The 15,728-nt window shown below is 45.9% G+C and overlaps 1 pseudogene; it reads left to right on the forward strand.

The window, feature by feature from the left end:
* Positions 1 to 1,169: 1,169 nt before the first annotated feature.
* LOC121846251 lies at positions 1,170 to 15,649 on the forward strand (annotated as a pseudogene).
* Positions 15,650 to 15,728: the final 79 nt, after the last annotated feature.

Here is a 15,728-nt window from a genome sequence, read left to right on the forward strand (position 1 = left end):
GGCTGGAGTTGAGTCAGTGTGTTGGCAGCAGCCACTCAATGTTAGTGGTGGCTGTTTAACAGTCTGATGGCCTTGAGATATAAGCTGTTTTTCAGTCTCTGGGTCCCAGCTTTGATGCACCTGTACTGACCTCGCCTTCTGGATGATAGCGGGGTGAACAGGCAGTGGTTCGGGTGGTTGTTGTCCTTGATGATCTTTATGGCCTTCCTGTGACATCGGGTGGTGTAGGTGTCCTGGAGGGCAGGTAGTTTGCCCCCGGTGATGCGTTGTGCAGACCTCACTACCCTCAGGAGAGCCTTACGGTTTTGGGCGGAGCAGTTGCCGTACCAGGCGGTGATACAGCCCGACAGGATGCTCTCGATTGTGCATCTGTAGAAGTTTGTGAGTGCTTTCTTCAACGCACGTTCTAATGAACTCGCTCACCGAATCAGCGTATTCGTCAATGTTGTTGTCTGACGCAATACGAAACATATCCCAGTCCACGTGATGGAAGCAGTCTTGGAGCGTGGAATCAGATTGGTCGGACCAGCGTTGAACAGACCTCAGCACGGGAGCTTCTTGTTTTAGTTTCTGTTTGTAGGCAGGGAGCAACAAAATGGAGTCGTGGTCAGCTTTTCCGAAAGGAGAGCGGGAGAGGGCCTTATATGCGGTGCGGAAGTTAGAATAGCAATGATCCAAGGTTTTGCCAGCCCTGGTTGCGCAATCGATATGCTGATACAATTTAGGGAGTCTTGTTTTCAGATTAGCCTTGTTAAAATCCCCAGCTACAATGAATGCAGCCTCAGAATATGTGGATTCCAGTTTGCAAAGAGTCAAATAAAGTTCGTTCAGAGCCATCGATGTGTCTGCTTGGGGGGGAATATATACGGCTGTGATTATAATCGAAGAGAATTCCCTTGGTAGATAATGCGGTCGACATTTGATTGTGAGGAATTCTAAATCAGGTGAACAGAAGGACTTGAGTTCCTGTATGTTGTCGTGACCACACCACGTCTCGTTAACCATAAAGCATACGCCCCGCCCCTCTTCTTACCAGAAAGATGTTTGTTTCTGTCGGCGCGATGCGTGGAGAAACCAGCTGGCTGCACCGACTCCGATAGCGTCTCTCCAGTGAGCCATGTTTCCGTGAAGCAAAGAACGTATACTGTACTGAACTATGCTGTGACCAGAATACCCCTCTGGTGGACCTCACCAGCAACAGCCAGAGGAGCAGGGGAGAGCTCAAACAGGCAATGGATATTTTCTCAGCAGGTAACTTTCATAGCTGAAACATATTTTCTGTTTAGGGGCAATAGAGAGAGAGATAAGTGGATGCCATGGAGTAGTTGTATGATCGACATTGAGAGTGTTTAAACATCTAATGTACATTCCCCTTCCCTGGCTGTTATTTCATGTTTTAGGTTGTGTGATCGCAGAACTCTTCACAGAGGGAGTACCACTGTTTGATCTCTCCCAACTTCTGGCGTATCGCAAAGGACACTTCCAGACAGAGCATGTTCTCATGAAAATAGAAGACCATTACATCAGAGAACTAGTAAGTCTATATGTTTTATCTTCACGTGAAGATGTTCTTGTGAAATACTAAATTCATCCTGAGCACCAATTGTTAAGTGTACCGCTGTCTCCTGGTAACCACCAAAACCCTCTTTTCTCCTCCTAGGTGGCCCAGATGGTGCAGCGGGAGCCGGAGAAGCGTCTGACTGCGGAGGAGTACCTGAAGCAGCAGAGAGGTAACGCCTTCCCAGACATCTTCTATACCTTTCTGCAGCCCTACAAGGCCCAGTTTGCCAAGGAGACCTTCCAGTCGGCAGACGAGCGTGTGCTGGTCATCCGCAAGGACCTGGATAACATCCTCCATAACCTCCGCGAGGGAGGGTCAGGTGGGTCGACGGAGAAGCCTGAGAAGGGGGACCAGGAGTCGAGTGTGGTGTCGACCAAGGAGGATCAGGGTCTGGTGGTGCTGGTGTCTGTCATCACCTCCTGCCTCCAGACGCTGCGTTCGTGCGACTCCAAGCTGGCGGCTCTGGAGCTGGTGCTGCACCTGGCAGGCTGCCTCAGGGTGGAGACGCTGCTGGACCGCATCACGCCATACCTGCTGCACTTCTGCAGCGACCTGGCGCCACGGGTTAGGGCCCAGGCCGTGCGCACCCTAGCCAAGGTGCTGGCGCTGGTGAAGGAGGTTCCCCGTAACGATGTCAACATCTACCCAGAGTACATCCTGCCAGGCATCGCCCACCTGGCGCAGGACGACGATGGGCTGACAATGACCACGGGTTGCTCTAAATATGATTACACACTTAATTGTCCAAAGGTTGACAGTATTTATGTTGTTTGTAATGCCTATCCATTCACCTCTCTCCTTTTCTCAGAGAACATAGCCCACCTGGCTGAGACAGCTTTGCGTTTTTTAGAGCTCGTTCAGGAGAATTACCTGAATATGGAGCACGACTTGAATGGGGAGGACACAGAGGAGACCCTCCACCCCAACGAGAACTACGACTCTGGTAATTTTAAGGCCTCCTCTCTCTCAAATATCAGATCGGAGGTAGAGGTTTATCACCGAAACATGGATACTGAATGTCGCACCCGAATGCTCCCTTGGGAAAATTATATTCTGTTCTGACTTCCTGTTCCTCCTGACAGAGCTGCAGGCGCTTCATGAGATGGTGCAGCAGAAGGTGGTTACGTTACTGAGCGACTCGGAGAACATCGTCAAGCAGTCTCTGATGGAGAATGGCATCACGCGGCTCTGCGTCTTCTTCGGCCGGCAGAAGGCCAACGACGTGCTCCTGTCCCACATGATCACTTTCCTGAACGACAAGAATGACTGGCATCTCCGGGGAGCCTTCTTCGACAGCATCGTGGGTAAGTGCTATGTGCTATGTTATGGTATGCTATGTTAGTATATACTATGCTATGTTATACTGTGCTATGTTATGATGTACTGTGCTATGCTATGTTATGGTGTGCTGTACTGTGCTATGTTATTGTGTACTGTGCTATATTATTGTGTGATATACTGTGCTATATTATTGTGTGATGTACTGTGCTATGATATGGTGTACTGTACTATGTTATGGTGTACTATGCTATGTTATGGTGTACTATACTATGTTAGTGTATACTATGCTATGTTGTACTGTGTTTTGGTGTGCTGTACTATGCTATGTTATGGTGTACTGTACTATGTTATTGTGTACTGTGCTGTGTTATGGTGTGCTGTACTGTGCTATGTTATGCTGTGCTATACTATGGTGTACTGTGCTATGTTATGGTATGGTATACTATGTTATGGTGTACTATGCTATGTTGTGGTGTGCTGTGCTATGTTATGGTGTACTGTGCTATGTTGTGGTGTACTGTGCTATGTTATGCTTCCATCACGTGGACTGGGATATGTTTCGTATTGCGTCAAACAACAACATTGACGAATACGCTGATTCGGGGAGCGAGTTCATTAGAACGCGCGTTGAAGATGTCACAATTGAAGTAGAATCGCAATTCAACAGCTCAGACACAAGAGGTATGTGGCAGGGTCTACAGTCAATCACGGATTACAAAAAGAAAACCAGCCCAGTCACGGACCAGGATGCCTTGCTCCCAGGCAGACTAAATCACTTTTTTGCCCGCTTTGAGGACAATACAGTGCCACTGACACGGCCCGCAACCAAAACATGCTGACTCTCCTTCACTGCAGCCGAGGTGAGTAAAACATTTAAACGTGTTAACCCTCGCAAGGCTGCAGGCCCAGACGGCATCCCCAGCCGCACCCTCAGAGCATGCGCAGACCAGCTGGCTGGTGTGTTTACGGACATATTCAATCAATCCCTATCCCAGTCTGCTGTTCCCACATGCTTCAAGAGGGCCACCATTGTTCCTGTTCCCAAGAAAGCTAAGGTAACTGAGCTAAACGACTACCGCCCCGTAGCACTCACTTCCGTCATCATGAAGTGCTTTGAGAGACTAGTCAAGGACCATATCACCTCCACCCTACCTGACACCCTAGACCCACTCCAATTTGCTTACCGCCCAAATAGGTCCACAGACGATGCAATCTCAACCACACTGCACACTGCCCTAACCCATCTGGACAAGAGGAATACCTATGTGAGAATGCTGTTCGTCGACTACAGCTCAGCATTTAACACCATAGTAACCTCCAAACTCGTCATCAAGCTCGAGACCCTGGGTCTCGACCCCGCCCTGTGCAACTGGGTATTGGACTTCCTGACGGGCCGCCCCCAGGTGGTGAGGGTAGGTAACAACATCTCCACCCCGCTGATCCTCAACACTGGGGCCCCACAAGGGTGCGTTCTGAGCCCTCTCCTGTACTCCCTGTTCGCCCACGACTGCGTGGCCACGCACGCATCCAACTCAATCATCAAGTTTGCGGACGACACAACAGTGGTAGGCTTGATTACCAACAACGACGAGACGGCCTACAGGGAGGAGGTGAGGGCCCTCGGAGTGTGGTGTCAGGAAAATAACCTCACACTCAACGTCAACAAAACTAAGGAGATGATTGTGTACTTCAGGAAACAGCAGAGGGAGCACCCTCCTATCCACATCGACGGGACAGTAGTGGAGAGGGTAGTAAGTTTTAAGTTCCTCGGCGTACACATCGCAGACAAACTGAATTGGTCCACTCACACAGACAGCATCGTGAAGAAGGCGCAGCAGCGCCTCTTCAACCTCAGGAGGCAGAAGAAATTCGGCCTCCTGAGCACTCACAAACTTCTACAGATGCACAATCGAGAGCATCCTGTCGGGCTGTATCACCGCCTGGTACGGCAACTGCTCCGCCCACAACCGTAAGGCTCTCCAGAGGGTAGTGAGGTCTGCACAACGCATCACCGGGGGCAAACTACCTGCCCTCCAGGACACCTACACCACCCGATGTCACAGGAAGGCCATAAAGATCATCAAGGACAACAACCACCGAGCCACTGCCTGTTCACCCCGCTATCATCCAGAAGGCGAGGTCAGTACAGGTGCATCAAAGCTGGGACCGAGAGACTGAAAAACAGCTTCTATCTCAAGGCCATCAGACTGTTAAACAGCCACCACTAACATTGAGTGGCTGCTTCAAACACACTGACTCAACTCCAGCCACTTTAATAATGGGAATTGATGGGATTTGATGTAAAATATATCACTAGTCACTTTAAACAATGCTACTTAATATAATGTTTACATACCCTACATGATTTATCTCATATGTATACGTATATACTGTACTCTATATCATCTACTGCATATTTATGTAATACATGTATCACTAGCCACTTTAAAACCTGTTAGGGCTAGGCAGAATACTGCCCCCTTTGGAGGAATTGCGTGCCCATAGTAAACAGAAAAATAATTTGTCCAAAATTGCTAATATATGCATATAATAATAATTATTGAATAGAAAACACTCTAAAGCTTCTAAAACCGTTCAAATTATGTCTCTATGTAAAGCAGAACTCACAGGGAAGCCATTCTCCCAAACTCTCTCTGTCATCAGGAAATTTGGGCCAACTTTGACGTCATCGCCCCCACCCTTCCCAACCAGCTACGGATCTGGGAACAGTTTCTATCTCTTCAGCGAGATGTCTTCTTTCAATAGGGCGTATCATTGTGAGAATCGCGCATGCATTGACCCGTTGGCGGGCAAAAGCATTGGTGTCACGTGAAAACACATGCACTTTCATGCGCGTTTTGCACCTGGAGGTCCCTTTGTTCCAGGAATCACTACACGATACCAGTTTGTCTGTTCGAGTTGAGAATTGTTTTGCACTTTTAGAACATCCTAAAGCTTGATTCTGCACTTAGTTTGACCAGTTTAGTCGACATATAATATGTAATTTTGAAGTTTTGATGCGCAACCCCTTGAATTTTGGCTACATTTCAGCCGGAATTTGTCGCGTTTGAGAACACAAAGACACAGACTTGAAAACTAAACGCAGTTTTTGGTAAGTATGACTCCTTACACGACTTATGATCGAAGACCATCAAAGGTAAGGGAATATTTATGTGGTAATTTTGTGTTTCTGTTGACTCCAACATAGCGGAGAAATATTGCTAATGTCTGAGCGCCGTCTCAGATTATTGAATAGTGAACGATTTCTGTAACGTTAAAAATAAATGTGACAAAGCGATTGCATTAAGAAGGAGTGTATCTTTCTAACTATATGTAGAACATGTATATTTAGTCAAAGTTTATGATGTGTATTGCTGTTATCTGGCAGAGTTATCATAATTTCTCCGGACATTCTAGTAGCATTTTTTGAACATGGCCGTCAATGTAAACAGTGATTTATGGATATAAATAACATATTATTGAAAAAAACATAAATGTACTGTATAACATGTCCTATTACTGTCATCTGATGAAGATTTTCAAAAGGTTAGTGAATTATTTTTCTTTTAATCCTGCTTTTGTGATCGCATCTTTTGTTTGACAAATATGGCTATTTAAATTAGCCGTATCTTTGGTGGTGGTTTGACATAAATATGTGCTGTTTTCGCCGTAAAACATTTTAGAAATCTGACTTGCTGGGTAGATGAACAAGGTGTTTATCTTTCATTTGAGCTATTGGACTTGTTAATGTGTGGAGGTTAAATATTTCTAAGAATATTTTTGCATTCTGTGCGCCACTGTTTCAGTTGAGCAGGGGGGGTGGTACCCCTTGAGGAACGTGGTAGCGTGAACAAGATAAACTATGCCACTTTGTTTACATACTCATCTCATATGTATATACTGTACTCGATACCATCTACTGCATCTTGCCTATGCCACTCTGTACCATCACTCATTCATATATCTTTATGTACATATTCTTTATCCCTTTACACTTGTGTGTATAAGGTAGTAGTTTTGGAATTGTTAGCTAGATTACTCGTTGGTTATTACTGCATTGTCGGAACTAGAAGCACAAGCATTTCGCTACACTCGCATTAACATCTGCTAACCATGTGTATGTGACAAATAAAATTTGATTTGATTTGGTGTACTGTGCTATGTTGTGGTGTGCTATGTTGTGGTGTGCTGTACTATGTTATGGTGTGCTGTGCTATGTTGTGGTGTGCTATGTTGTGGTGTGCTGTACTATGTTATGGTGTGCTGTGCTATGTTGTGGTGTGCTGTGTTATGGTGTGCTGTGCTGTGCTATGTTGTGGTGTGCTGTGCTATGTTGTGGTGTGCTGTGCTATGTTGTGGTGTGCTGTGCTATGTTGTGGTGTGCTGTGTTATGTTGTGCTGTGTTATGGTGTGCTGTGTTATGTTGTGGTGTGCTGTACTATGTTATGGTGTACTGTACTATGCTGTGTTATGGTATACTGTGCTATGCTATGGTGTACTGTACTATGCTGTGTTATGGTATACTGTACTATGCTATGGTGTACTGTACTATGCTATGGTGTACTGTACTATGCTATGGTGTACTGTGCTATGCTATGGTGTACTGTACTATGCTGTGTTATGGTATACTGTACTATGCTATGTTATGGTGTACTGTACTATGCTGGGTTATGGTATACTGTACTATGCTATGTTATGGTGTACTGTACTATGCTATGTTATGGTGTACTGTACTATGCTGGGTTATGGTATACTGTACTATGCTATGTTATGGTGTACTGTGCTATGCTGTGTTATGGTATACTGTACTATGCTATGTTATGGTGTACTGTGCTATGTTATGTTATGGTGTGATACTGTGCTATGTTAAATGAGGCTGTGTTTCCTCTCAGATTGATAAAGAGATAGTACTTCTGAGTGTGCTGAAGGAGCCAGTGAGCCGCTCCATCTTCGACTACTCCCTGCGCTCCAAAGACATCGCCAGCCTCTTCCGCCACCTGCTGCTGCGGCAGAAGAAGCGCAGCGGCTCACTCCCAGAATGCCCCATTCCGGAGGACCCCGCCATTGCCCAGCTGCTTAAGAAACTGCTCTCTCAGGTCAGAGGGCGGGGTGATGTCTCAACGTTACATGGATGGGAAATGTAATGTTTCCATATAATGCACAACGTTTGACCATTATTGTTATGATGATGATGATCACAACGATGGGGATAATTGTTTATTCTAGGGGATGACGGAGGCTGAAGAGGACAAGCTGCTAGCACTGAAGGACTTCATGCTCAAGTCCAACAAGGCCAAGGCCAACATGGGAGACCAGAGCCACCTGGGGGAGGCAGTCCAGAGCGGGGTCATTGACCTGGCCACGCTGGGTATCATGGGACGCCAGGTGGACCTGGTCAAACCTAAACAGGAGGCCGAGGACAAGAGAGGTAGGGACGCCACTGACACCTGGTGGTCAAAGTACACCCCTGTAATAGCAGAGGGGTACACAAACCCAAATGCTGCATTTACACAGACACCCCAATTCTGATCTTTTGCCCAATTATTGAAGAAAAAAAACACTTGTGTGTAGACACTGAAAAGATTGGATAGCTTGATTTATAGTTGTTATATTTTCCCCATGTTTGATATCAATGACCTGTAATTTCTGTTTGCAGACTTCATCGCCACAGCATCTGGTATATTGCTGGTGTGGTTTAGCCTGTAATGATGTGCATAACAAATAATCCCATACAGACATCATTTCCCCCAGATTACCCACATCGCCTCATTACATTTAATTCACTAGATGGGTTAAACTGCATCAGGACAAGCAGAGTTTTCACATTTTCTCATTACCTCTGTGGCTGTCTACACACGACAGAGCAGTACATGTTAGTGTTCAGTTCAAACCTTTATTTGGCTATTCCTGCGGCAGCACACAAACATCTTCTTTTCCCTGTAGTCAAATAAAATGTCCGACTGGTCTTGAGTTTTGTTAACATACCAGGCAGACTCCCCACTAGGGCAAATCACGTTTTGTTAAAAAGGCGTAAGTGCTCACTGGCAGTAGTGTAAACAATGGATCAAAGGTCCTTAGTCTGTTTAAGTAACACTATACCAGTTAAATCCCATATAGGGCTAGACTCCATGGTATTCAATAGAAAGTATTTATTCAAGGACATACTGAAAGATTGTGTTATGTATCTACGCCATAGGATAACAGGTACAGTACATTAACATCTAACCTGTTTGGTGTTTTGGAGTGTTTTTTTCATAGGCACTGTTAGTAGCTTGTCTGACACAATTTACCGTGGGCTAAAAGTAACTGTGTGTTGCAGCTGGTATGTTTCAATCGCATGGAACTGTCCTTTTGGAGTGTTGGACTGCTGCTGGTGACTAATTTAACTACTCACTATAACATGTCCTGTGATTAGCATATCTCCCAGCTCCCAACTGCTTCACGTAGTCTGGTGGTCTTAAAACCTGTTGTATCTGCATTGGCCTTCAACTCCTTTTAATGCCTGCCGTCTCCCGTTAGTATTTTCATTAGATGTTTGAAACCGTAGTGCCTTCTCCATGGCTTATTGGAATAGCTGAAAATAGGGAGCCCCCTTCAACTTAATGGCTATTTAATCCAACAGTCCCCAAGCTTTTGACCTCCAGTGCTGAATGCTTCTTAACTAGTGTTTCTTAGCTTTTTCTGTATTTCTCTTTCTGTCTTCAGCCCGGAAACACACCAAACAGGACTCCAACATGAATGAAGAGTGGAAGAGCATGTTTGGCTCTCAGGAGTCAGCGGCTACGGCACCACAGCTCCCCACGGTACATAAGGGGTTAACCTATGATGTCTGCTAAGAATAAGCGGGGACGAGTGTTGAATGATCTATTGATTGATATACTAATTGATTTATTTTATAGCCTGGTCCACTCTGGTAGTCTACCTTCTATCTCTGTGTACTCCACCAGGTGCCTGAAGGGGCGGGGACTCAGACCAGGAAGACCACAGCCTCCCTTGGTGTCCCTGTGGGGCAGTCTGCAGGCGCAGTCTCAACCTATCAGCGTCGTCTCAACACGTGCAAGGCGGAGCTTCAACATCTGGTGCAGCAGAAGAGAGAGCAGTGCAGCGCAGAGCGCATGGCCAAGCAGATGATGGAGAGCGCTGAATGGGAGAGTCGTCCGCCTCCAAGGTAAAGTAGTGCCATAAAGTAGTGCCATGTCCCTGTAAAAATAAATAAAGTCAAACTATTGACTCCACAATGTATTCTTTTTTGGTCATTGTATTATTGAATATACCACTAGAGGTGTGTTTCTTGCCAATTTGGACTAAGCACATCAGAAATGTCAACAAGCAGTAGGGTTAGTCAGGGCCCCTCCACATCCACATTGTGTTGTTGTTTTGCTCTGCAGGGTGGCCCCCTAAGGGTCTTCTAGTGGCCCACCTCCATGAGCACAAGTCTGCTGTCAACCGTATCCGTGTGTCAGACGAGCACTCCATCTTCGCCACGGCCTCCAACGACGGCACCGTCAAGGTCTGGGACAGCCAGAAGATGGAGGGCAAAACCACTACCACCAGGTACGCCAACCAAATAGTAACCAATAACCAACCAGTTAACCTAGTAGCAACCAACCAGTTAACCAAGTAGTAACCAATAACCAACCAGTTAACCAAGTGGTAACCAACAATCAACCAGTTAACCAAGTAGTAAACAACAACCAACCAGTTAACCAAGTAGTAACCAATAACCAACCAGTTAACCAAGTGGTAACCAACAATCAACCAGTTAACCAAGTAGTAAACAATAACCAACCAGTTAACCAAGTTGTAACCAACAATCAACCAGTTAACCAAGTTGTAACCAACAATCAACCAGTTAACCAAGTAGTAAACCAAGTAGCAACCAACCAGTTAACCAAGTAGTAAACAACAACCAACCAGTTAACCTAGTAGCAACCAACCAGTTAACCAAGTAGTAACCAACCAGTTAACCTAGTAGCAACCAACCAGTTAACCAAGTAGCAACCAACCAGTTAACCAAGTAGTAAACAACAACCAACCAGTTAACCTAGTAGCAACCAACCAGTTAACCTAGTAGCAACCAACCAGTTAACCAAGTAGTAACCAACCAGTTAACCAAGTAGTAACCAACCAGTTAACCAAGTAGCAACCAACCAGTTAACCAAGTAGTAAACAACAACCAACCAGTTAACCTAGTAGCAACCAACCAGTTAACCTAGTAGCAACCAATCAGTTAACCAAGTAGTAACCAACCAGTTAACCAAGTAGTAACCAATAACCAACCAGCTCCAGTTTAGCTAAAGCTGGAATCTGTAGCGGTGAAACTGACACGTCCGCTTGCAGTATTACAACAACAAAGACGTTACTTCAAACATATTTTGCACATCATTGAACGTGCGACAGAACAGCAGATTATGTACTGTGATTTTTGTTTACCACGATGCAGGATGCTCCTCTGCCACATTTAAAAACAATAACAAACGTGTCTGCGGCCACCAGTGGTGCTGCTTCACCTTATGCAGATCACAGCTTCAAATCAAATCAAATTTTATTTGTCACATACACATGGTTAGCAGATGTTAATGCGAGTGTAGCGAAATGCTTGTGCTTCTAGTTCCGACAATGCAGTAATAACCAACAAGTAATCTAACTAACAATTCCAAAACTACTGTCTTATACACAGTGTAAGGGGATAAAGAATATGTACATAAAGATATATGAATGAGTGATGGTACAGAGCAGCATAGGCAAGATACAGTAGATGGTATCGAGTACAGTATATACATATGAGATGAGTATGTAAACAAAGTGGCATAGTTAAAGTGGCTAGTGATACATGTATTACATAAGGATGCAGTAGATGATATAGAGTACAGTATATACGTATGCATATGAGATGAATAATGTAGGGTATGTAAACATTATATTAAGTAGCATTGTTTAAAGTGGCTAGTGATATATTTGACATCAATTCCCATTATTAAAGTGGCTGGAGTTGAGTCAGTGTGTTGGCAGCAGCCACTCAATGTTAGTGGTGGCTGTTTAACAGTCTGATGGCCTTTACATCAGTGTTGAGGATCAGCGGGGTGGAGATGTTGTTGCCTACCCTCACCACCTGGGGGCGGCCCGTCAGGAAGTCCAGTACCCAGTTGCACAGGGCGGGGTCGAGATCCAGGGTCTCGAGCTTGATGACGAGCTTGGAGGGTACTATGGTGTTGAATGCCGAGCTGTAGTCGATGAACAGCATTCTCACATAGGTATTCCTCTTGTCCAGATGGGTTAGGGCAGTGTGCAGTGTGGTTGAGATTGCATCGTCTGTGGACCTATTTGGGCGGTAAGCAAATTGGAGTGGGTCTAGGGTGTCAGGTAGGGTGGAGGTGATATGGGCCTTGACTAGTCTCTCAAAGCACTTCATGATGACGGAAGTGAGGGCTACGGGGCGGTAGTCGTTTAGCTCAGTTAACTTAGCTTTCTTGGGAACAGGAACACTGGTGGCCCTCTTGAAGCATGTGGGAACAGCAGACTGACTGGTATAGGGATTGATTGAATATGTCCGTAAATATGTCCGCTTTAAGGAGTGGCTCTGGGTTAGGCCATCATTGAGGTGGGTTAGGCTTAGACCATCATTTGGGGTGGGTTAGACCATCATTGGGGTGGGTTAGACCATCATTGGGGTGGGTTAGACCATCATTGGGGTGGGTTAGACCATCATTGGGGTGGGTTAGACCATCATTGGGGTGGGTTAGACCATCATTGGAGTGGATTAGACTTAGACCATCATTGGGGTGGGTTAGACCATCATTGGGGTGGGTTAGACCGTCATTGGAGTGAATTAGACTTAGACCATCATTGGGGTGGGTTAGACTTAGACCATCATTTGGGGTGGGTTAGACCATCATTTGGGGTGGGTTAGACCATCATTGGGGTGGGTTAGACCATCATTGGGGTGGGTTAGACCATCATTGGGGTGGGTTAGACCATCATTGGGGTGGGTTAGACCATCATTGGGGTGGGTTAGACCATCATTGGGGTGGGTTAGACCATCATTGGGGTGGGTTAGACCATCATTTGGGGTGGGTTAGACCATCCTTGGGGTGGGTTAGACTTAGACCATCATTGGGGTGGGTTAGACCATAATTGGGGTCGATTAGACCATCATTGGGGTGGGTTAGACTTAGACCATCATTGGGGTGGGTTAGGCTTAGACCATCATTGGGGTGGGTTAGACTTAGACCATCATTGGGGTGGATTAGACCATCATTGGGGTGGGTTAGACTTAGACCATCATTGGGGTGGGTTAGACCATCATTGGGGTGGGTTAGACTTAGACCATCATTGGGGTGGGTTAGACCATCATTAGGGTGGGTTAGAACATCATTGGGGTGGGTTAGAACATCATTGGGGTGGGTTAGACCATCATTGGGGTGGGTTAGACCATCATTGGGGTGGGTTAGAACATCATTGGGGTGGGTTAGACCATCATTGGGGTGGGTTAGACCATCATTGGGGTGGGTTAGACCATCATTGGGGTGGGTTAGACCATCATTGGGGTGGGTTAGACCATCATTGGGGTGGGTTAGACCATCATTGGGGTGGGTTAGACCATCATTGGGGTGGGTTAGACCATCATTGGGGTGGGTTAGACCATCATTGGGGTGGGTTAGACCATCATTGGGGTGGGTTAGACCATCATTGGGGTGGGTTAGACCATCATTGGGGTGGGTTAGACCATCATTGGGGTGGGTTAGACCATCATTGGGGTGGGTTAGACCATCATTGGGGTGGGTTAGACCATCATTGGGGTGGGTTAGACCATCATTGGGGTGGGTTAGACCATCATTGGGGTGGGTTAGACCATCATTGGGGTGGGTTAGACCATCATTGGGGTGGGTTAGACCATCATTGGGGTGGGTTAGACCATCACAAATGCTTGTCTAGCTTTGGCTGTAAAGCATATTTTGGAAATCTAAGATGACAGGGTGATTAACAAAAGGCTAAGCTGTGTCTCAATATATTTCATTTGTGATTTTCATGAATAGCAATATTTTCTAGGGATATTTATGTCCGTTGCGTTATGCAAATTAGTTTCAGGCGATGATTACGCTCCCGCATGAGGGATGGGGAGTCAGTAGAGGCTCATCAGAGGAGGAACAGACATCAGCTCACCTTTTCACCGATGTGCTCTACCTGTGTTGACCATCTTAGATTTCCTTGGAATGCACTTGGATAAGGGCGTCACTCTGGATAAGGGCGTCACTCTGTCAGGACTTCTACTGAAGGTAACTCCTCTCCCTGTTCGGGCGGCGCTCGGCGTCACCGGTCTACTAGCCGCTACCGATCCCTTTTTCTTTTTCTGGTTGTTTTGTCTGTGTTCCTTTTCACACCTGGTTTCAATTGCTTTGATTTCTGTGGGTATATAGGGCATTTGTTATCTGCCGTAATTCGTGCAGGATTAAGCTTGTGAGTATTAGCGTTCAGTATTCTATGCGGTTTATTGTTTTCGCATTGACGTATGTGTATGTAGTGTCGGAACTGTGGTTGTTCCTCCGTGTACTGACACGAGTTTGTTTTCCTTCGTGCGCGTTGTTTGGACATTCATCTGGGCCAATTTTGTATTGGTGGACTATGTGTACAGATCTCTACATTAAACACGCTTCTCCAAAAATCCCTGCTCTCCTGCGCCTGACTCCTACACCTCTCACCGAGACGCACTTTATCACACACTCTGGATAAGGGCGCCACTCTGGATAAGAGCGTCTGCTATAAATGACCAAAACGTTGATGGAAAAACTCATGAACAACAGGCCTCAACCCAACATGTGTGAATGTTTTGATGCTGTCGGGGGCCACGTGAAGACGTTGACCTTCTGTCAGGGGTCACACTACCTGGCTGCTGCCTCAGACAACGGTTCCATCCAGCTCCTGGCCATCGAGGCCAACAAGTCCCCCAAATCACCCAAAGTTAACCCCTTTCAGACCAGGTATGTACTATCCATCATGGGTTGATCAAGCATTAAGTTGGTTTTATTTACTGTAGTTGATATAATTATTTATTGGATTTATATAACGCTTTTCTACCGAGGTACACAAAGCACTTTGAAGCTGGAGACTTATATTTCCCTCACTAACTTTAAACATCAGCTATCTGAGCAGCTAACCGATCGCTGCAGCTGTACATAGTCCATCCGTAAATAGCCCACCCAATCTACCTACCTCATCCCCATATGGTTTTTATTTACTTTTCTGCTCTTTTGCACACCAGTATCTCTACTTGCACATCATCTGCTCATTTATCACTCCAGTGTTAATCTGCTAAATTGTCATTATTTGCTACTATGGCCTATTTATTGCCTACCTCACGCCATTTACACACACTGTATATAGACATTTTTTTTTGTGTTATTGACTGTACCCTAGTTAATTCTATGTGTAACTCTGTTTTGTTGTTTGTGTCGCACTGCTATGCTTTATCTTGGCCAGGTCTGTTATATCGACTGTCCTCTCAGGTTGCTGCACCAGAAGGATGACGGCTGCGTGGTGGACGTCCACCATTTTAATTCTGGAGCCCAGTCTGTGCTGGCCTACGGTGAACGGCTCCCTGGTGGGCTGGGACCTGCGCTCCAACTCCAACGCCTGGACCCTCCGCCACGACCTCCGCCTGGGCCTCATCACCTCCTTCACCGTGGACATGCACCAGTGCTGGCTCTGCCTGGGTGCTGGTGTGAGCATGTGGGTCATGTGTGGCTCATGTTGTGTGTATGAAAATACTTATTTTCCACCATAATTTGCAAATAAAATCATTAAAAAGTCCTACAATGTGATTTTCTGGATTTTTTTTCTCATTTTGTCTGTCATAGTTGAAGTGTACCTATGATGAAAATTACAGGCC

Source organism: Oncorhynchus tshawytscha, linkage group LG03, assembly GCF_018296145.1.
Source record: "Oncorhynchus tshawytscha isolate Ot180627B linkage group LG03, Otsh_v2.0, whole genome shotgun sequence".
NCBI lineage: Eukaryota > Metazoa > Chordata > Actinopteri > Salmoniformes > Salmonidae > Oncorhynchus > Oncorhynchus tshawytscha.